The sequence below is a fragment of the Cydia amplana genome, chromosome 9, assembly GCF_948474715.1.
Source record: "Cydia amplana chromosome 9, ilCydAmpl1.1, whole genome shotgun sequence".
Taxonomy (NCBI): domain Eukaryota; kingdom Metazoa; phylum Arthropoda; class Insecta; order Lepidoptera; family Tortricidae; genus Cydia; species Cydia amplana.
This window is the reverse complement of record NC_086077.1, coordinates 5,222,588-5,245,133: the sequence shown is the minus strand read 5'-3', so window position 1 is coordinate 5,245,133 and position 22,546 is coordinate 5,222,588. Positions and strand designations below refer to the sequence as shown.

General features: G+C 37.6%; 1 protein-coding gene across 4 annotated transcripts in view; it reads right to left on the bottom strand.

Moving 5' to 3' along the window:
* Window positions 1-22,546, bottom strand: part of LOC134650969 (uncharacterized) — a 140,461-nt gene that overhangs the window by 66,220 nt on the left and 51,695 nt on the right. The window contains exon 1 of one of the 4 annotated variants that reach the window (XM_063505932.1): window positions 15,227-15,246. The exons of the other annotated variants lie outside the window; for them this stretch is intronic. The gene's annotated coding sequence lies outside the window, so the exon portion shown is untranslated. Of the gene's footprint in view, window positions 1-15,226; window positions 15,247-22,546 lie in introns of those variants that run through there. 4 annotated transcript variants of the gene reach the window in all.

Genomic DNA, 22,546 nt, shown 5'->3' with positions numbered 1-22,546 from the left:
GTTTCAACTTGGGCAAAAATGCTTTCGTATGTCCGAATTCTTCTCCTTTGCATATCACATTTCTCAACTGATTCTCGTGAAAATTTGGTAGTCCGATATAATTATTCGGTTTCTTTTTTTTTTGAACAATTTAAAATAGGCAGAAATTGTCATAAAGGACTTAAGCGCCAGTAGGGTCTGTGACACTTAAGACCACTGCGATTATTAGGTACTTACTGGCCCCTATTTCACCACGACCACGGTGACAGGTGCGACAGTTGTCGACATCACTGTTGCTGACGTCACAGGCCTCCATAGGCTACGGTAACCGCTTACCATCGGACGGGCGATGTGCTTGTTTGCCACCAACATTTTAATAAATAAATAAACTCCATTATATTGCCACTAAAAAATTCTTATTTTGCGAAGCTAATGACAATTGTCACAAGAAACACGGCAACTGTATCGAAATTGCGACACAGAACTCATTTCCTGTCAAGACTTACCGAAAATTCTTTGAAAAATCTTGTGACAATTGTCACAAGATTTTTTCGCGAGAGAAATGTCTGTTTTATCCGATATAATAAAGTTTTTTTTAATAATAGGTACAATGACGGTGGCAAACACGAATACGGCCCGCCCGATGGTAAGCGGTAACTGTATTATTAAATTGTACAACGGGACTTAATCGCGTATCTAAGTTTTAAGATTTACCTCCGACGTTTCGAGGACGGCGTTGTCCCCGTGGTCTCCGAGAAGACTGGCTTAAGTTGACATCAGCATCTTCTAACCGCGCGAGTTTTTCGAACTACCCGCACTTGGTCTTGTTTATCCGCTTGAACGTCTTGCGGTTCCGTTGTACAATTTAATAATGTGTAAAAATCGTGAAAGTTTAAATCAGTGTTAGCGGTAACTGTAGTCCATGGATGCCTATGGCGTCAATAACAGTGATGTTTTTGTCGTACCTGTCACCGTGGTGAAATAGGGGCCAGATTACGCCGCGCCGCGTGGAACGTGAGGTGCATTGGGGTAAATGCATACCATTCACTCAAGGAAAATAATCTCCCTTATAAGATCACTCGTGTGTCTGCCATTTTGTTAAAGCCAATTTTCACCGTACCTACTGGACTAGTTCAATTGAAATTTAGTACACATATGTCAAGTAAGGAAGTAGTAAGTCGGTGATCCGAAGATGAGTAACGTAAATAAATGAACTTTTAACTTTGCGGCGATTTTTGGTATCATGTGACATATCAGATATAATACATAATTATAAGTAGGTGAGCAAAAATGTACCATAACCTAACTCAGAATTGTATTACATAAATACATATACAAAAAATAGTTCAACGCCAAAAGATTAATGGAAGACCTATGTCCTATAATAGGTGAGTTGGTCTTAAACAAAAAATATGCAATAAAAATGTGTAACTGTGGAACCCATAGTGAATCCTACTCGTACATGATCGGTTTTTATATTATGTACCTATAAGATATTTTCTACTTTATACTTTATAAGTGTACCTACATAATATTTACTTATAAGCAGTTGTCACGTAAAATATTTGTAGATTTTTTTGGAAGTATGTGTCACATCATCATCATCTTCCTCGCGTTGTCCCGGCATTTTGACACGGCTCAAGGGAGCCTGGGGTCCGCTTGGCAATTAATCCCATAAATTGGCGTGGGCACTAATTTTTATGAAAGCGACTGCCATCTGACCTTCCAACCCATAGGGGGTAAACTAGGCTCTTATTGGGATTAGTCCGGTTCTCTCACGATGTTTTCCTTCACCGAAAAGCGACTGGTAAATATCAAATGATATTTCGTACATAAGTTCCGAAAAACTCATTGGTACGAGCCGGAATTGCAATTCGCACGCTCTTACCGCTAGGCCTCCAGCGATTTTTTGAAGTATGTATAGCACAAAAAAATATTTAGAAATGTAACATTTAAGGTAGGTAATTAAAATACGGTATAAACATTATTGGAGAAGACTTGGAGGAAGTGTCATAGGGATAGTTCTTTTGTCTAATTATAATCCATCGGCAATCACGCGAGCGCATAAAACGAAAATAATTTTTTTTTCACTCCCTAAAACTCCCTTAACCTAATAACAGTAAAACAAAAAATAAAATATAGAGGGTTACCAACCAGCCAAAGAATTATAAGTAGATATATGCACTTATCCCAACGCACCTCACGTTCTACTCTGCACGGGGTTCATTGCCGCTCCTACCGCCGTAAGTAACTATCAACACCTACATTATCAAGGCTACGATCGAAGATAATCGCTTCAGCACTGAAATAATACCGGTGGAATACCGGTATAATATTTTTTATTTTAATTGTATTAATTTAATAGTGAAACAAAAGACGAATATACCACATAAAAGTAAATCGGTAAAGATATTAGGGGTACATTAGCCAACACTGTTTCCATATATTTTCAAATTTTATTTTGTCCGCCTTAATTAAATTTTGCACCCTGCCGGAACTTTATTTATTTAAATTCTCATTTAATTGATTTTGAGCCTTATGAAAAGTCGTATAGAGTAGTAAATAAAATTTTACATCTGACTTAATGACATCTGGTTTTATTCGGTTTAACTTTAGAAAACGCGTATCTCGACAAAGCCATAATGTAGAAAATTGTCAACAACCAAATGAATTATTAGAATTTAAATACGTCACGTGTGACATGAACAGACAAGGAAAGCAAGATTAAATGTATTGTTTCTCTTTCTTCTTTCAATGGAACGCTTTTCCTAAAAGGAGGCCACTAAACTCAAAACGCTATCTTAAAAAAAACTTGATGGGTCAGTGACCTGTCCCAGTAAAGTGAGGTAGTGTGCGTGAAGTGCGCGTGAAGTGCGCTTGTGTGTGAAATGGGGTAAATTGACAGAATCTGAAAATTTACCCACCTCTACCGTCACCTTAAGTATCATTAATCGATGTATAGGTAAAATATAAACATAATTATTATTAGAATAGTATCATTATTAATGAAATACATTATAGTCATTCTTACTAAAGCTTGTGCAATTAATATTCAGTTTTGTGGAAATTATATCTAGGCCTTCATTACAAAAAAACCGGCCAAGTGCGAGTCGGACTTGCGCACGGAGGGTTCCGCTTCCGCACCATCAACAAAAAATAGAGCAAAACAAGCAAAAAAAACAAGCAAAAAAACGGTCACCCATCCAAGTACTGACCCCGCCCGACGTTGCTTAACTTCGGTCAAAAATCATGTTTGTTGTATGGGAGCCCCACTTAAATCTTTATTTTATTCTGTTTTTAGTAATTGTTGTTATAGCGGCAACAGAAATACATCATCTGTGAAAATTTCAACTGTCTAGCTATCACGGTTCGTGAGATACAGCCTGGTGACAGACGGACGGACAGCGGAGTCTTAGTAATAGGGTCCCGTTTTTACCCTTTGGGTACGGAACCCTAAAAAGACTAAGAATTACATTGGAACTTGGAACACGTGACATTTGACCTTAGTAATGCACCCAAATCAAAAAACTAATCAAACTGAAAACAAACACGTCATGTAACAAACACGTATCACTCCTTGTATCCAACTGGGTATTTTTTTTTAATTGATATTCACCACTAAAATGTATAGAAATATGATTACTGAGATATATGAAAGTAAACTCTTAGAAAATTCTTCTAACGTAATCAATGTTACTTACACAGAAAATAATTACAAATAACAATCGAACAATTTCCGCTTATTAATCCGATAACAAGAAACAAAAGGCACAATACGCAACTTTCCTATAGTTTCAGAAAATCATCTTGAGAAAACATCATATTGTTCTATACCGCTGTATCACTAAATCTTTCAATTTTAATGTAGAACGAAAGTAGCTATCACACTGTTTTGTTAGACCGGTACCGAGAATTCACACATTCCTCTTCCACCTCTCTAATTCGCATTCCATCGCTTTCGTTATCCAGCTTTAATAGCGAATATTCTAGTAAAACGATCAATGGATATCGTGTTATGCGATCGTGTCACATGGAATGCATAGTTTGCGTGCGAACGGGAATGCGGAATAGGTGAAAATGTATTTCGCTTAACATATTTCTGCGTGGACTGTTTCTTACCGTATTGTACTATTTGGAAATACAATTTATTAGCTTCCTGCTACCTAGGTCACTACCTAATGTCACGCAATATAATAGGATTTTCACATTATGGTTCACTACCATTATTAAAAGTTTTACATTTTTTGTCTGGACGAATACCTATTTGAATGAAGAAGAAAGCCATCAGAAGAAGAATATAATAAAGACGAGAAAGACGTGTAAGTACTGCAAGTGTGCGTGTGCTAAAAAGCGTTGCAGCCGTGCACCCACACGACACGCAAGCGGTGTGTCGTTTCTCATAAGAATCTGTATATTACAACGCGCACTTGCGCGTCTACGCACATCTAAACAATAAGCAATTACATAATATACATATACCTGCATGCGTTGCATGCGCATTATTTCTTGCTGAAAAAAGATATAGCTAATGGAAACTGCATAGTTCAATAGGAAACTTTACGTTAATATTATTATCATGTTGTGATTGAATCGACACTGTCCACTTTTGCAAATGAGTTTGCATGTTCATCGCAGAAACGCTTATGAATATTATAATTTAGGAATTAACACGTAACTGATGCGACAGCTTTCACTAATAAGGAGGAAACGAACATCTACTTTGAATAAAATTATCATTTACCTCAAGCCGGTTTGACAAATTACCGTAAAATGGGGTGAGTAGGGTTCGCGGGGAGAATTGGGTTATGAATGGGGAGAGAAGGGACGAAAGGGGGGTGAGATGGGATTTTAAGGCTACTGCTACAAAAATAATATATTCCAATTTAAAATGGAGCTATACTCTTAATAAAAAATCGATCCAACAATCTTCCAAAATCACCTTTGTATGAAATCTCGTCTCATCGCAATTACAAGGGACTACGGGGTGAGGTGGGATTTCCTGTTTATCGTCAAAGTTATGAAATGGAACTACCCAAAATAAAATAAAAACTAAAATACAAACGTCCGGAACACTTATTTTATACACCACTCAGTTTGCATAATGTAAAAATAAAATGTTATCGAGGTTTGAATGTCAGTTTTGCCCCTACTCACCCCATTTTACGGTACGAATAAAGCACAGAAAATTATAATTTATAATATTAGACAAAGGAAATTTTAGATGTTATTGATTTAAATTTAAAGAATGAGAAAGTAAAGCTTTCACTAATCGGGAGTTTTAAAATATTTGCAAACAATTCTTGGTAATCTGGATCATTTCCCACGTAACGGTTTAAAATAGCTAGCTAGCTAAACTTGTACTTTTGTATGATTAAAAACAAAATGGAAGCAATGGAAAGATTCACACGTTTCTGGTAAGCTTCGGTAGTTGGATAAGAGCAATCGTCCAATGTTCTGAAAGGTCGCAGTTCGAGTCTTGCCCGAAGCGGTGAAAATTTTCTATTCCATATTTTTCCTGTAATATAAAGAGCCATCTATTGACTGCGTCAATGATTGACACAGGACCTCGTACACAATATGCACTACGCTCCAGTGCACACATATCGCGTTACGATATAATGTATGACAAAACTGTTTCACTTCACAAACCACTGGTTTGTTGCAGGGCGCTCCGCAACCCGCTTGACGCAGCCGATTTGGATATGATTTAGTGGTGACAAAATAAGGCTAATTAGGAGTTGCAAACGTATTTAAGGGGTCATGTTTGGGTCAACAACACACATCGTTTATTTAGTTAGTAATTTGACTAATTAAAAAAATCTAAAGAAATATAAAACGGTGCCTTATAAAATTCAATTGTTTTATTAACAAAACCAGGTCAATACTGATTACTATTTGCACCTTCTTACTAGTATTCGCAAAAAGAGATGAATTTAATTTTAAGATGAGAATCCTTTTAAAGTTCTCACACAATTAAAAAAAATAGGAAGAGGACATATCTAAGAGATAGTTAAAGTGCAAAATATAGAATCTTGCCCTGGCTTAATTTAGGATATTTTCATTAATCAAAGTAAAAGAGTACAGGATGAGCGTTCCGCATGCGGAAAACAAGTACATACCTATATTTGTTAATATGTAGTCCTCAACTCTCTAAATAAGCTCTTGAAGTCAATCTGTTTCAAATAATATTACTTAGATGTCTAAATAAATTAGTTTTAGGTGTAGAAGTAAGTGCATGTGAATAATATTGTCTTTTATATAACGCTTCGGAAATAATGGTGCACGTAAAATAAATGATTTAAGTATCGCATGCCCACATCTATTAGCAGTAAAACACACAAACTATTTACAAGCCCAAATGGAGACATTAAAGTAAAGTGTGCAAATTGCTACTTTGGTACGTGTCTGGTCACAAATAAATTGCTGTTTGCCTTTTCATAGATTGTTAGAGTGCACTTTCTTTTGTAACAATTTAGGTACCTATATTATCGTGAGACAGCATATTTTTAAATTCTTAAACTGACGTTCGAATGTCAACTACAGCTGCATTACCTACCCATCAGATGAGTGACGTCCGCCGCTGCTTTACTAAAGTCTATTTTTTATTCGGTAGACTAAAATGACATTTCATAGTATGAACATCATGTGTCATTTCATACTATGAAATGTCATTTTAGTCCACCGAATAAAAAAATAGACTTTAGATATCGCGATAAAGACGTTCAATCCGTCACTCCCATCATTTTGTCAAGGAAATTGACAGTTAAAGCGCCCGCGTCAAGGCCCAAACAACCAATAGAATGTCACCTTAAGGGTACAATTAAGGCCCCGCGGTTTTGTAAACCCAAACTTCTGCTTCAAAACTCAAATCAAATACGATGGAAGCAACATAGGTACTTATGTACAAGGTACAATAATTGCTCACAGCAATAAAATGCTAAAATAAACAAAAGAATCCAAGAGCAATAAGTCAAAATGTTGATAGCGGACATTATTTTAAGTTTTTTCGACGATTACGGGTAGATATGCGCTATTTGAGCGCGCGATAAAATGAAATGGCCCGTAATGAGTGAGTGTGGGAATTATTAAGACATTACCGTGCTTTTTAAAATGCTTTTTGTTACGTGCTTTTATGTGAAAGAAGTTGCACTTCACCAACTTTGCAACTTTGTATAAAAGTTTTAGCCCTCGAGTCTTCCAATAATGGATAGTTCCTACAATTTTTCAGTTTATTTCTGTGTTTTTTTTTTACTCAATAAAAAATAAACAGCAATACATTACACATTTTCTTTCGCCAAACTGCATGACAGTTTGTTGGCGAACGGTAGCACTCAACAATCTTCCTTAATCTACTGTGTAAGGTATTAAGTAGGTACTATCGGCAATACACTTACCTGACCAGTCGTTAGGCTTTATCTCTATGCAATAAGGTTCAAAACCGGTCAGAGAACTGTGACGCCGATGGAATATTTTGTTAACAGGTAACATAATTAAATACAATCTTATATCTAGTATCTATCTATCTATCTAATACCTTTAAACGAGCAATTCTTGTTTATTTATTTATTTATTTATATATATATATATATTTCGGGGATCTCGGAAACGGCTCTAACGATTTCGATGAAATTTGCTATACGGGGGTTTTCGGGGGCGAGAAATCGATCTAGCTAGGTCTTATCTCTGGGAATACGCGCATTTTCGAGTTTTTATATGTTTTCCGAGCGAAGCTCGGTCACCCAGATATTAAGTACCCTTAAATGCGCTAAGGCTTAGTAGCGTTCCTGTATCTTCTCTTAAGTAATGTAATATTTTGATGTTTTCTTCATCATTGTATCAATTTTTCTAAACGTATGTGTGTTTTGAAGTTTACCCATTAGGCATTAGCAATGTGCATGGGTCTAATTTGGAAGGAAATTATATTCTTGTTTCATCGCTACTGCCTTCCCTTTATGGCATGTAATAAGTGTTTGACTAGAAGTGTATTGCATTTCACGCCGTTCTCGGTCGTATTATTATCTAATCCTGCATCCATCATAAGAAACGCCTCTAGATGCACTAACCGATGTACTGACAATGTTGCAAATGTTGCAATGTTACTAGGTTTACGCTGATGTAAACAGGTAATGATGCGTTAAGAGCTGTACGGGGTATTATAAGTTGTAGTAGAGCTAGCTATGAGCGCCGCGCCGGCGCGCCGCCGCCGCCGACAAAATTTTCGCGCCGCCGCCGCCGACGCTGCGCTATCGGCGTGGCATCGGCGTGACCTTGGTAGTTACTACTACTTTCGGAATCAGATAATATATTTTTAATCGAGTTTAGATCATTAACGGCGCCACTTCGAATAGTTTATAGGTATTCAAAAGGTATTTTAGGCCCATATAATTCAAAAATATCGAAGGCAAATGCAAACTTATCTGTCTAGTAACCGCGCTACTAGTCTTGGGGAAACGAAATTATTTAATATCAATTTTAACATCAATATGCTTGTAATAAACATACTGATTCCCTTCCATTTTTATTGTGGAACGTTCCACATTACAATTTATAGAGTGTATATATACACTAGACATATGTCAATCACAATGAAAAAATTAACTGTGATCAACTCTGGCTAACGTGAGCTCGAACTCGAACCCACATCTTTGGATTACCGATCTTAATTTTGCCAGCTAACCATCATTTACCGCCAATTTAGCCATTGCAAGCATGGTTAAACGTCTTTAAAAGGTATAAAATGGGGTTAATTTTGAGATATTAAGCGTTTCCAAGTCCAAGTCCAAATGTCCGGCCGTTGGCTTCGCACGGAAGGGCGTCGGAATCGGGTCTCAATTAAACTTGGCCACTGTTCAAATTTCAAGCTTTGCTCTCTCGCAGCTCAATATATGGCCTTGCATCGCTCCCATGGAATTAAGCCGCTATCTGAACCAGGGATGTTGCGGATGCAGATTTTTTGACATCCGCGGATGCGGATGCGGATGCGGATTTTTAAAGGCTCACATCCGCGGATGCGGATGCGGATGCGGATGTCAAGATTAGGTACTTAGAAAACGTCAAATATTACATTTTTAGTATTTTTTTATTAAAAAAACCAAACGTTTAGTATTTGAGCAAGACTATAGGTGCGTTATATTTAATAAACAGTAACTTCGCCGACTTTTCTGGATCTAGACGATTTCGTTATAGGTAATGACGAAATTACCTAGCACTTACGCCGCCGCTAAGACGTTCCTGTACCGACTTGTTCAACATCCGCATCCGCATAAGCTCCGCATCGATTTTATGCGGATGCGGATGCGGATGCGGATGTTGAAAATAACGCGGATGTTCCGCGGTTGCGGATGCGGATGCGGATGTTCGCAACATCCCTAATCTGAACCTGCAAGTTTTTGGCCCTGTTTGGAGCTCAACTTTCGGCCTTTTTTTAAACGCTTGAGCCTTGGTCCTTATCCGATCTTAGCTCCATTGCAGCTCGGCCTTTGGCGTCGCACGAATGCGCCCGCAGGAAAGCTCCAGATCTTTAACACTATGGCTTCAGTCTTTATTGGCCTGCGCCCTCGCTCTGCTCTCATGCAGCTCGGCCTCGCACAGAAGCGCGCCGCAATCGGCGCTCCAGGCGTTCGGCCGTCAGCCAATCTAACACTTGGCGTTCGATTCTTAGCTGTATACTTACCTGCAGCTCATCCTCTGGCCTCGCATTGGGAGACGTCGCAATCAAGTCTTCGGTGTTACATGGAGCTCGGCGTTGGGCCTCACTTTGGGCCTCACTATGGTTATCGATATTGGTTATCGATACGGAGACGGAGCTCGATTTTCTTTGGACTGTCGAGTCTGTCGACAAGACGTTTCCCTGATACAGTCAATCCGCAATTTTTAACTTAGCATTAGCACAAAAGAGTGCCTCGCTAAGATATTCCGGCCAGAACCTCCCCAAGATTAAGTCCGCCTCTGATGCCGCGCGATACCGCTTATCCACAGTTTATACGATATCAATTTTTTTCGTACCATTATTCAATAAATTACCCTTGAAAATAAAAAATGCATTTATTTCATAACTTTCTTACAGCAAAAACATGTTTTTTCGGTAAAATTTTGGTTTGAATTCTTTCTAGGGTTCCGTACCCAAAGGGTAAAAACGGGACCCTATTACTAAGACTCCGCTGTCCGTCCGTCCGTCCGTCCGTCTGTCACCAGGCTGTATCTCACGAACCGTGATAGCTAGACAGTTGAAATTTTCACAGATGATGTATTTCTGTTGCCGCTATAACAACAAATACTAAAAACAGAATAAAATAAAGATTTAAGTGGGGCTCCCATACAACAAACGTGATTTTTGACCGAAGTGAAGCAACGTCGGGCGGGGTCAGCACTTGGATGGGTGACCGTTTTTTTGCTTGTTTTGCTCTATTTTTTGTTGATGGTGCGGAACCCTCCGGGCGCGAGTCCGACTCGCACTTGGCCGGTTTTTTTCATTAATCGAAGGTGTTTCAAGGCCACGCCGCCGATTCGCCGCCGCCGCCGACCAATTTTGACCGGCGCGCCGCCGCCGGCTATATGCCTATCGGCGCTCATATCTAAGTAGAGCTTATTGATTCATAATGATAAGTCGATAAGCGATAAATTTTACCGTACGACTTACTACTACCGTAAAGCATAGTGAAGGAAGACATTGTGAAGAAACTTTATACGAAACTTAAGATCTAGTTTTCCACAGGAATAAAAAGTAAGATAATTACAAATGCTTTCGCTGAATTAGCGTATCGCCGGTCAGTTTCCTAATTCGTCAATTTTGCTGATTCAACAGTTTACCTTCTGGTCATTTTCACTAGGTTGACAATTTCGCTAGTGGGTCATTTTCCTAAACCTTCAGTTTACTCTTTCGCCAGTTTTGCTAGGCTTCAGTTTCGTAAATTTGCTAGTTTCCTTATGTGCTAATTTAATTATTCGTCAGTTTGGTCAAATGGTCATTTCCCCTAGATAATCGGTTTCTATATTCGCCAGTTTCACTAGTTGCCAGGGTCTTATAGTCGTGTTTCGGTGTATCAAATATACAAGGTGATTTCAGGGTCGTGTGGCAAGTAGCAAGAGACCAAGGCTATTTAATATTTATTTATTATTCCATCAGTTATAGTGTAAAATAAGACATGACTATTTTTTTTTTAAAGAATACGGCAATGTGGTTTAAAAATATTAAACATACATTTCGTGACTTTTAGCTGAGTACAAAAATATGTCTTGTATCGCCTTAAGATCGCCTTAAAAACAGCTGGGTTCCTAGTTTACTACGGAACCCCAAAAAAGTAGCAAATCATAAACATGACGAGATGGGAAAACTGACAAACTAAACTATCAGATGAACAAGGAAAGTAACGGATTAGGAAAATGACGAAATAGCAAAACTGACAACTTACTTTGACTGGCGCCATATAACATTACTTTGTGCATACCTAAACCGCAACAAATATATCCAAATCACTTTTTCATATAAAATTCAATTTTTAAAGAATAAAAAACTTACGATTGGATTATTAAACCCGGGATCACTTGGCTCAAGGCACGACGAGTTTCTCGTAGCCATGTCGCGGTTTAATGTCGACATTATGGCTATCTGCGAGACCTGGTTACGTGTAGGCGAGGAGGCCCGCGCACCTGCTCCTGCTGGCTACCGTTTGCTTCACACCCCGCGTCCCGCGGACGTTCGCAGCCGAGGTGGTGGGGTCGGGTTTTATCTCAGACGCGGAGTTAACGCGCGGGTTCTCTCGCATCCACCTGCACGTTGTGTGGAACAAATGTGGCTTGGTTTCACCATTAATGGTACAAAACTAGCGATCGGTGTCGCTTATCGGCCACCGTGGCTCAATCCTGATATTTTCATTGATGCCCTTTATGAAACTGTCTCGTCCCTTGGAGAATTCGACAATATTATCCTGCTGGGAGATTTTAATATTAACCTTTTAGACATTCATGTAGGTAATTCAAAGAAATTGCTGGAGTTCCTAACCTGCATGAGTCTCACGCAATATGTCAACCAACCAACTCACTTTACGGACCACAGCGAAACATTAATTGACGTAATTTGTTCTAACATGCGAATTAACAGCGTTACTGTAAATTTCATTCCCACTCTAAGTAGTCATGCTTTTCTTACCGGTGAAATAAACATAAAGAAACAAAAAATGCCCCGGAGATTAGTGACTTATAGACCTATAAAGGATATAAATGAGGAAATATTTAATCAGGATATCATCACCATTACAAAGGCATTGGAAAGTTGCATGAAAGGTAACGTGTCCGAAATGGTGCAGGCCTTCAATGCGCACCTACTTTTGCTTTTTGATGTCCATGCTCCTATGAGGCGAACCTATATTAAAGATCAATCCTATCCATGGATCACCTTTACTATTAAGGAGATGATGAAATTGCGTGATGACGCGCACTCTAGGAGCAAACTGACGAAATTAGATGCGCATGTAAAATATTATAAAGATTTAAAACGAATAGTTAACGTTGCAATGCATCGCGAAAAAACGGCTTATTTTAATCGAAATATAAATTTTATGAAAAACCCTCGTATATTATGGAAAAACATAAAAAATGATATTGCAAACTTTAAAAAAAATGACTCACAGCTGCCATCCCATCTAAGTAACCCTGAAAAAATTAACGAGCACTTTCTGAACCTTCCGTGTAATAATAATGTTAGTATATCCCTTTTGACATTCTACGAATATCACAGATTTAACGACCGTATTTTCAGACTGCAGCCCGTAAGTGAAACATTAGTATTAAATATAATTAAAACAATTACAACAAACGCACAGGGTGACGACGGTCTCAATATAGGTATGATTTCGCTTACTCTGCCTGAATCTTTAGCAGCAATCACAGCTATTGTCAATAACTCATTAGAGACTGGTACATTCCCTGAGCAGTGGAAAGTGGCAGTCGTAAAACCAATTCCTAAAAACCAAAATCCCAATGACTACAAAGATCTTCGTCCCATTAGCATTCTTCCTGTCGTATCAAAAATAATGGAAAAGGTTGTTTGCATGCAGATGACTGATTACCTTGAGGCAAACAACATCCTGCCGAAAAAACAATCAGGCTTTAGGAAGTCTCGTAGCACTGCAACCGCTCTCCTGGATGTTGTCGATGATATTTTGGCTGCACAGGATGCTGGTGAGGCTACATTATTGGTCCTGCTTGATTTCTCGCGCGCATTTGACACCATTGACACCTCTCTCCTCCTATCCAAAATGGCTTTCTACGGATTTGACGATTTATCATTAAAATGGTTTCACAGCTATCTCTGCGGTCGTAAACAATATGTAAAAATTTGTGATGATGATGGCACAGAGATGGTTTCTAGAACACTGCCGGTCACCAGAGGTGTTCCTCAAGGCTCGATCTTAGGACCCATCCTGTTTAGCTTATATAGTGCAGATGTCATCAATCACATAAAACACTGCAACTATCATATATATGCCGATGATATACAGCTGTATGTATCGTTTAAAGTAAATGATACCGGTGTGGCTGTTCAAAACCTAAATGACGATTTGAATAACATAAACAATTGGTGTGGCCAAAATATCCTACTGTTAAACCCGTCAAAATCAAAATTCATGTTGCTAGGCACACGGAAGCAAATTGATAGAGTTGCAGCACTTGACCCTGTAGTTTCAATAAAAGATGCTCGTCTAGAAAGAGTCGTTGAAACTCGAAACCTGGGTCTTGTGATGGATGAATGTCTAAGGTTCGAAAAACATGTTTCTGAAACGATGCGTAACTGTTTCTACCGGCTTAAAGTGCTGTACAGGATTCGCGAGTGTTTATCTGTTGATGTGCGCATTAAGTTATGTGATGCCCTTATTTTGTCAAAACTAAGTTATGCCGATGTAGTGTTCGGCGAGTGTTTACTAGCTAAGACAAAGAAAGTACTGCAGCGAGTACAAAATGCATGTGCACGGTTTTGTTTCCCGGTCCCACGACGAGCACATGTTTCGCCGTTTCTAAACAAGCACAATCTCCTAAACATGAATTCACGTAGACATCTGCACTTTGCCACATTGCTGTTTGGAGTCATGAAAAATAAAGAACCCTCATACTTATATGAAAAACTCAACTTCTCTCGGCGCGCCATAAGACACGCATCACGACTCACAATTCCTCCACATCGCACGATTGCCTTCCGTGGCAGCTTTCGTTTCGCTGCCACCAAGTGTTGGAATGATTTGCCACCACCAGTACGAAATTCTAAAACCGTGTCCACCTTTAAAATTCACCTCCGTAAGTACATACTGGCCAAACAAAAATGCAACACTTAGGCAACCGTGCACACACGCACACACACACCAATCACATAGACATTTACATACATACACACAAACATACAGATGACTTATAGGCTAATTTCTAATTTGATTTGATTGTTAATGTTTAATTTTAGTTTTAAGTTTTCCCTTATTTTTGTACATTGTGTCCATTACTGAATGCCACCTAGTCCATCCACTGGGCCTTACTGAAAATCAGCGTCGCGGAGTGTGCCATGTGGCTCATACCGTGACACCTAGCTGAGTGAGGACCATTTAGCGCAACCTCTCATTTAGTGTTCTCTTTTGTTAGTTTTTAAGTTTGTTATTGTGCTAATAAATGCTTTTTCTTTCTTTCTTTCTTCTTTCTTTCTTAAGATAATTGAGGAATAAGGAAGTTTGCGACTCAAGAAACTGGCTTAATAGGGGCTCTGACAATTTAGTGAAACTGGCAAAAAAGGAAATTGGCGAATTAAGAAACAGTCTAATCATTAAACTGTTGAATCAGCAAAATTGACGAATTAGGAAACTGACCGGCGATACGCTAATTCCTTTCGCTACCTACAATTAGAATCAAATAAGATTTTAAAGAGCCATATTAAGAACTGTAAAAACGTTGTACAAATAATAGCCGTGCAAAAAGGTAATTCGGAACTCGTGTCCCTCTCTCCCTTTGGTCGTATTTCAATTTATCGCCACTCGTTGCGAATTGGTGCGTTGTTTCATACGCTACTATTGAAGCTGACTGTACCTATGTACTGACAATACGAAGTTTAAGTTTACGATTACTACGTAAGAAACAAATTAATGCATTCAATTCAATACAACATGTGTTATCTTGTTTGGTCATTTTAATACAAGACAACCTAATCACCATGCAAAACCAGTTGGTAGTGAGCACAGAGGTACCTGCTTAGTCATATAGTAGCATGTACCTGTCAATCTGCTATCTCAAGTACGTGAAGTTTACCTGCAAAAAGGAAAACACGATAATTAATCACTGCTTATAGAAAGTAGATTTTCATGCCTTGATTAGGAAACAAGATTATTGTCAACATGTCCAGATGGGTTATTTCACACTTTACAGCTTTAGGTACATCTCTAGAATCTAGAATAATCTAGATAAGATGATTGCTCTCAAAACGTTAATACAGGGCTATAACCGCAGAAATCGAAGTTCGCAAATAGCGGGCATCTTTCTCTGTTACTCTAATTACGCCTTCATTGGAGTAAAAGAAAAAGATTCCCGCAATTTGCGAATTCGTTTTTCGCGGTAGACCCTCTGATTACATCTTCAAGTAAATACTAGGTACTTATTGTGCTCGCTTATCGACATTTTGATCTTAACTATTGGCAAGGTGCGATGTCGGTGGAGGGGGAAGTGGCGCTGATCGTCACAAACACAGGTAATCTTATGGAATGTCCGCCATTAGTACTAGCGGCAGCCGCTTGAACTAATTTTACTCCATAAGATTTAACGTAGAAAGTCCGCCAAAATGAGGGCAGCACCAGTCGTGCACCTAGCGAATTGACGCTGTTTGGCGTCTTGTTTGGTGACTTCAATGATATTTTAATTTGTTCATTCCCGAAATACTAACAGTTCCAAAAATGTCATTTCTTTTCGCAATACCAGGATAACGAAGAAAGTGGAAATTTACTTACAACCGCATAACTTTTTCGTTTCTATTTTAAGATTGATATTGGGATACAAAACCAAACAGACAACAAAAGACACGGTTTTGTTTAAATGTCCGTTATGTAAAGATTATCGTACGTGCGAATCCAATCCAGTCTCCATTTTGTAAACAGATATCTGTTAGGAAAGAATTCAATCTAATTCTCAAGATGTTTTTGTCTGTAAAAATGTTTGTGGATTTTACGTAAATTGATTTGCAGCGCAAGAAAGATCTTTATTAAAAGTCTTTATTAAAATAAGTAAAAACTTCGATCTTGACATACATTTTCCATCATCTTCATAATCACTTTCTCTAATATGCTAAACATTTCTGAAGTGTACTGGAGCAAACATATTTAAATAAAGCGATGTTGCTTTTTAGAATTGAAAGTCAGCCTTTTGGCAAGTCACTTTAATATAAAAAGTTCTAAAATATTGACGATTCATACCTCCTTTGTCATGATAGAGATAGCAAATCAAGAATGATGAGTTGGAATAGGACGGGAAGCCGAATGAAAAGTTTCGTTTTCTAAGGTTAATGATTATTTGAGTTTATATTGTATGGACAGGTTGTGTAAGCAGTCACGGTTTGGCAAAAACGTGATGATGTTTACTGGGCTGGTAATGATGATGATCGACTCAAATCGAATGAGAGATTTCATTAGGCGAGTCAGCAATTGCGGAAATATCCGGATAATATTTGTAGTTGTAGAAACCATATGTGACTTTATCTATAAAAAGGGACCTTATTGTCGATGGCGCTTACGCCATTATTAACGACGCTCTGATATAAATACAATGCAGCGCGACGCTGTACGGCGTAAGCGCCCTCGACAATAAGGTCCCTTTTCATAGATAATGCCCCATATAAGTATTTAACCTTTTCCACGCCGTGTCAAACACAAAAGCTTCACTCAGACGCCACATCATTGAAGTGTCGAAACTGAAGTTGAACTTTATGTATATGCACGTAGGTCGATGTTGCTCTGTGGTCTGTGACCGATTAATCGGTCTTTGGCGTTGAACCTACGGTGCGGATATATCGTTCATTGGCGTCCAAAAGGTTAATGTCATAATCTTCAATGCAGATTTCCTCGTGATGTTTTACTTCACCGAAAATATTCCTAAATGAATTATTGAACTGATATATTTAGTGGATTTTGTTCCTCTTCCACCCAAACTAATTTCAATGAAAATTCACCCGCTAAACGAATTTCAATGAAAATTGTCACACAGATAATTTAAATCCTAGAAAAGAAAAGAGAAGGTATAGGGGTTGCAATTTAGTACAAGAGTGGAAGGCAGATTACGGTGTAACGATATCTTCGCGGACGATGTCGCAGACAAGCGCTAGAAAACAAAAACTTACTGTAACTAAATGAGGTCGAAAAAGCTCTTTAATATTACCAGCATTCAAAATCGTGCATTCAAATCACTTAGATAATTACCTTTAAACTGTCACCAAACTTGAAAACAATATTGCAATATCTCTCTCTACTGACTCACACTTTTTCTTTGAATAAACGTCACTTTTGACACTGATTCCGATCCATGTCGTGTCTTTAGCAAATTTTTGAAGTAGGTATGTATCTTTTAGTTCGAATCAGGCCGACGGTCATAACTCGTAAAACTATGAACACATTGTATCATGCATTATTTCTCTAAATGCTTCGTTACATTCGATTTCCACAAGAATAGTTCCGAGCAAAAAGCGCGTTCCGTTTCACCGACACTGCTACCAGTTTCAGTGATCTCTGGCTTATGAATTAAAGATTGAATGTTTATTTACAGTTGATTTGCTGTTTCCATGTCGATTTAAGAATAGATCCAGTGGGTATTGGTATAAAAACGGTATTCATTGTGTTTTTTTAACGTACTATTCGGATTTCTGCTGCTGTATTGCAGCGCGACATTACTGCTGACTGTCGAAAATCCGGACAGCAACATCAATTCCCGCCGCCAGCGTCAGAGTTGAGAAAATTAAGTACATAAAATACATTTGAATGATAAATAGGACGAAGATAGATTGTTTTAAACGAGGATCATAACATATCTACTGTAATCAAACTCATAAGTTAATTATTAGTTTGTGATACAGCCTAACCCGATTAATTGCCTAGCCCATTTTTTATTAGGTACCTACCTAATAGAGGTCACTCAAAATCCATTCGTGATTTATTCAATGCCTGGTTAATAATGAAAGCATCAATTTAAACTTTATTGCTGTGAAATAAGATACCTATAGTCTTCAAATTTAGAAAATCGAAATAAAAGTAGACTATTAAGCCATAATTGATGGTGTTTTAAAGATTGATCTTTCTTACGCGTTGGCAGAAATATCGACTGGCATTTTTATATGAATATTCGATATAGAAAGTAGCTTGGGTTGACTTAAAATAATGATATCGTGCAATACTAGGTTTGGATGGTATAAAGCAGAATGTGCTCAATATTCTAAGTCAACACAAAAAAAAACTAAAGATTTCAATATTTCGCTGCCCGATATTTAAATTAACTGCGTCTTGATTTAAATTTATGTTTATATTATTTCATCTATAAACTTCTCAACAACCTACATAAAAATAACTGGTGAAAATGTAAATATCTTTACTATTAGGCGTTTTAAGTTAATTTAATAATTCAAAAGTAAAAGGATAATAAAGAGCCTTTTGATTACAACAATAGTGGCATACCTAATAATTACGGTTTATGCATTTTTCTTTTATTTACGAGGGGTGTTCAAAATATTCTCGGTATGAGAATGAAAACAAACAAGTACGAAAAGTTTGATATTTTTATTTTTCAATATACTCCCCCCCTATGTTCATACACTTAAAAGATCGATCAATTTTTTTTTAATCCTGCATAAAAATATTTTTTATCTTTGGTGTAAAAATGCTCCTCCACTGCCGCCTTCAATGCTTCATCATCGGAAAATTTATTTCCACGCAGATCCTTTTTAAGATTGGGGAACAAAAAGAAGTCGCTGGGGGCTAAGTCCGGACTATACGGTGGGTGAGTAACAGTTTCAAACCCACATTCAACAATAGCTGCCTTGGCAATATGAGCAGTATGGACGGGGGCGTTGTCATGCAGAAGCATAACACCTTTGGTTAACTTTCCTCGCCTCTTTTCTTTGATTGCATCCTTTAATTGACGTAGAATGTTAGCGTAGTACTGTCCTGTGATATTTACACCTTTTTCTTTATAATCGATCAGTAATACTCCTTCAAAATCCCAAAATATCGTGGCCATGACCTTGCCAGCTGAAGGGATGACCTTGAACTTCTTGGGATGAGCTGAACCCTTAATGTGCCACTGCATGGACTCTTGTTTACTCTCTGGGTCATAATGATGAACCCAGGTTTCATCTCCAATAACTATTCTTTGCAGCACCTCATCAGGATTTTCACCGCACAGGTCAATAAAATCGGAACAACAAGCTACACGCATGTCTTTTTGAAGCCGAGTCAGCATTCGCGGAACCCATCTTGCACTTAATTTTGACATATTAAGATGGTCATGGATAATATCATGTACGGTACCAATAGAGAGATTGGTTACTTGTGCTATAGATTTTACCTTCACTCGACCATCTTCCAATATAAGTTTTTCCACTTTATCAATATTTTCTTGTGAAGTAGCTACTACAGGCCGGCCAGGTCTAGGGTCGTCTTCAACACTCTCCCTTCCACGTTTAAACTCGCTTGACCACTTTTGAATTAAAGAAGGAGCAGACTCACGGTAAACACAATCCATTTCCTCTTTTATGGTTTTTTGATTTTTACCCTGTTTTGTCAAGAATTTTATCACGCATCGATGTTCTAATTTAGTTAACATTGTCAATTCCCACATGATGTTCATGTTTGTTCAGCAATTGCAGAAAAACAAAAGAACATCTCGGTTCGAATTATACTTTTTTTTAATGTCAATGAATAAACCTTAGCGGCCAGTAACGAAAGAAATTTTAGAAGAGGTTGTAAGATATCAATACCGAGAATATTTTGAACGCCCCTCGTATAAGCATGTTGGTTCTTACTGGATAACACCGTCCAAAAACAACAAAGTATAGTTTCCAGAATGTAGTTATCGTTCTGATTCCGATCAAATCGTGATTCGTGGTTATTTAGATTCTATTTGTAATGGGAAATGCTCGAAGCTAATACCTCGCAGCCATATTTGACAATGCGGGGGCGAGGAAATTACACTGTTTCTTTTGGAGAGATAAATTGCGTGTTTGGTCAAAGGTTAGGTATTCAATAAGTATAGTAGGCGAATTATTGTAGTGATGATCTTGCATAATCATAATATTTATTCTAAAATACTAGGTAAGTACCTAGTATTTTAATTAAATTTTAGAGTAAGTACTCATCATCAAAAAAGTTTCTATTTCATAAAAGAGGAAGTTATATGAACATCCTATAAAAGAGAGATTAATTATAAACGTAGCAATTCAAAATATATATTCATGTTCGTTTACCAGGGGAGAATATATATAAAAACATAAAAAATATATTAAAATAAATATACATTAATATATATTAGACGTCAAATCAATTTACATAAATAAAGCATAACTAATTACCGACACTGAGGTAAATCAGGGGTCGTATCTCGTCGCATAACAATTAATTGACCTAATGTAATATTAAGCATAAAACTCTTTTCGCATAATTCTTCTCCACCTGAAACAGAAAGTATTATCTAAAATATTTTGCATAGGTTGTAGAACAGGGTAGGTTAGGTTAGGTTTATTTCATAATTTTTCAGAAATGTTAATAGTTTCAGCACAATAACAACTATGCGAAATGAGTTTTATGCGTAACATTACATTAGGACTATCAATTATTATGCGACCCCATAATGGACCCGGTAAAGTAGGTTCATAAAATTATTACGGTAGGTATATATTTATCAACAAAACTCTACTCTAACATAATATATGTCAGAACTTAGTAATAGAGTCTGTGCGGAAAGAGAAGAGTCGTGGCAGAAACGGGAACTAACATTTTCAATTTTATATGGCAATCAAACCTTTGACACCTGTCTTGTAAAAAGTAAACAAACTTCTGTCTTTGTATATTTTTATTAACAAAAACCGCAAGTTTTATGTATAAAATATTTTCAAAACACGATAAAACCGTACATAAAACCACAAGGAAAATTATATTTAACATTGTTCGGTTTTGTAAGCGGGAAGATAACGGCTAAAAGCCGACTATCGACTTACAAAAAGTCGCGGAACGTGTTTCCGCTATTCACGGGTATTGATGTTGTATTTAATATTAAATAATTACTTATTTAGTAAGCCCCCTAAGTAACTTGTCTCCGGTATATAATCGGTAAGTATATTCATTCAAAATATATTCATGTTCATAAATATGCAGGTCATTCATGATCTTTAAAATAACTGACAAATAGTATTGATACTTGCCATTTTATGCATATTTATCTGTAATTTTTTTACAGGATTGAGTAAAAGTACCTACGGTATCTCGAATAAAAGACCGCTATGTAGGTGATATGCAAGAATTTGTAATCTACGTGCCGGATTCATGTGGTGAAGATAGTTCTATGAGTGTCCCTGGTTGTTCTGAAGCTAGCTCAAACATAAGTGACATTGAATATTTTAATTCAGACTTCGATTACAAAGAATAAAACTTTTTCTAATAAAATATTTATTTATTTGTACAGTCAGCAGCAGAAGTTGCTAAGCGGGCGAGGTGTTCAATATGACCTTGACACGCTCTTATTCTCTTAACAATAACGTCGCGTCAAGATAATTTTGAACACCTCGCCCGCTCAGCAACTTCTGCTGCTGACTGTAGGTTCGTTTTCTGTTAGTTACGAAATTATATTTCATATCTAGCAGTGACTTTTCAGCGAAGTAAAATATCGTGAGATGAGAGAACCGGACATATACCAATAAGGCCTACCTACTTATGCACTATTTTTATATCCCAGATAGTAAAATTATAGTTCTATTGCCCAATTTCTACCCGATCTACCCGGTTTTGTATTTAAATAACTGTTGGACTGCACATATTAGGCAGTACATAAATGAGACGTATCTTGTTTGGTACTAAAATGACAGTTGTATTGGGCAGATTCTTAACTAATTTTAGCAGTTTTGTCAATCGCACTGTCACTTTTTAGTATCTGAGACATAAAAACAACATTTTAAAAAGAAAACTAGTGCCTGCGCTAAATAAGAGGATTGAGTTGACGAGCTGACACCACCACCAGGCTCCGTTTAGTAAGCCGTGGCAAAAACCGGTACAAAAGGGATTCAAGTATCATGACCAATAGTGTCGTACTATAATCACGTGACCAGTGTTGTCAGCATAGCAAAAACCATAAAATAGCACTGGCGCGCCCTCAAATCCCACGACTCTTCTCTTTCCGCACAGACTCTAGTACATACCTATAAAAGTAGTAATTTGTATCATCAAAACCACTAATAAATGTTTCCTAAGAATTCAATTAGCATATTCACATTAAAACGTTGTTTCACGAAACGTGCACCGCGACAGTCCACTCCGCGCGCATGCATAAGTGCATGCATTGTCAGTTACTGCAA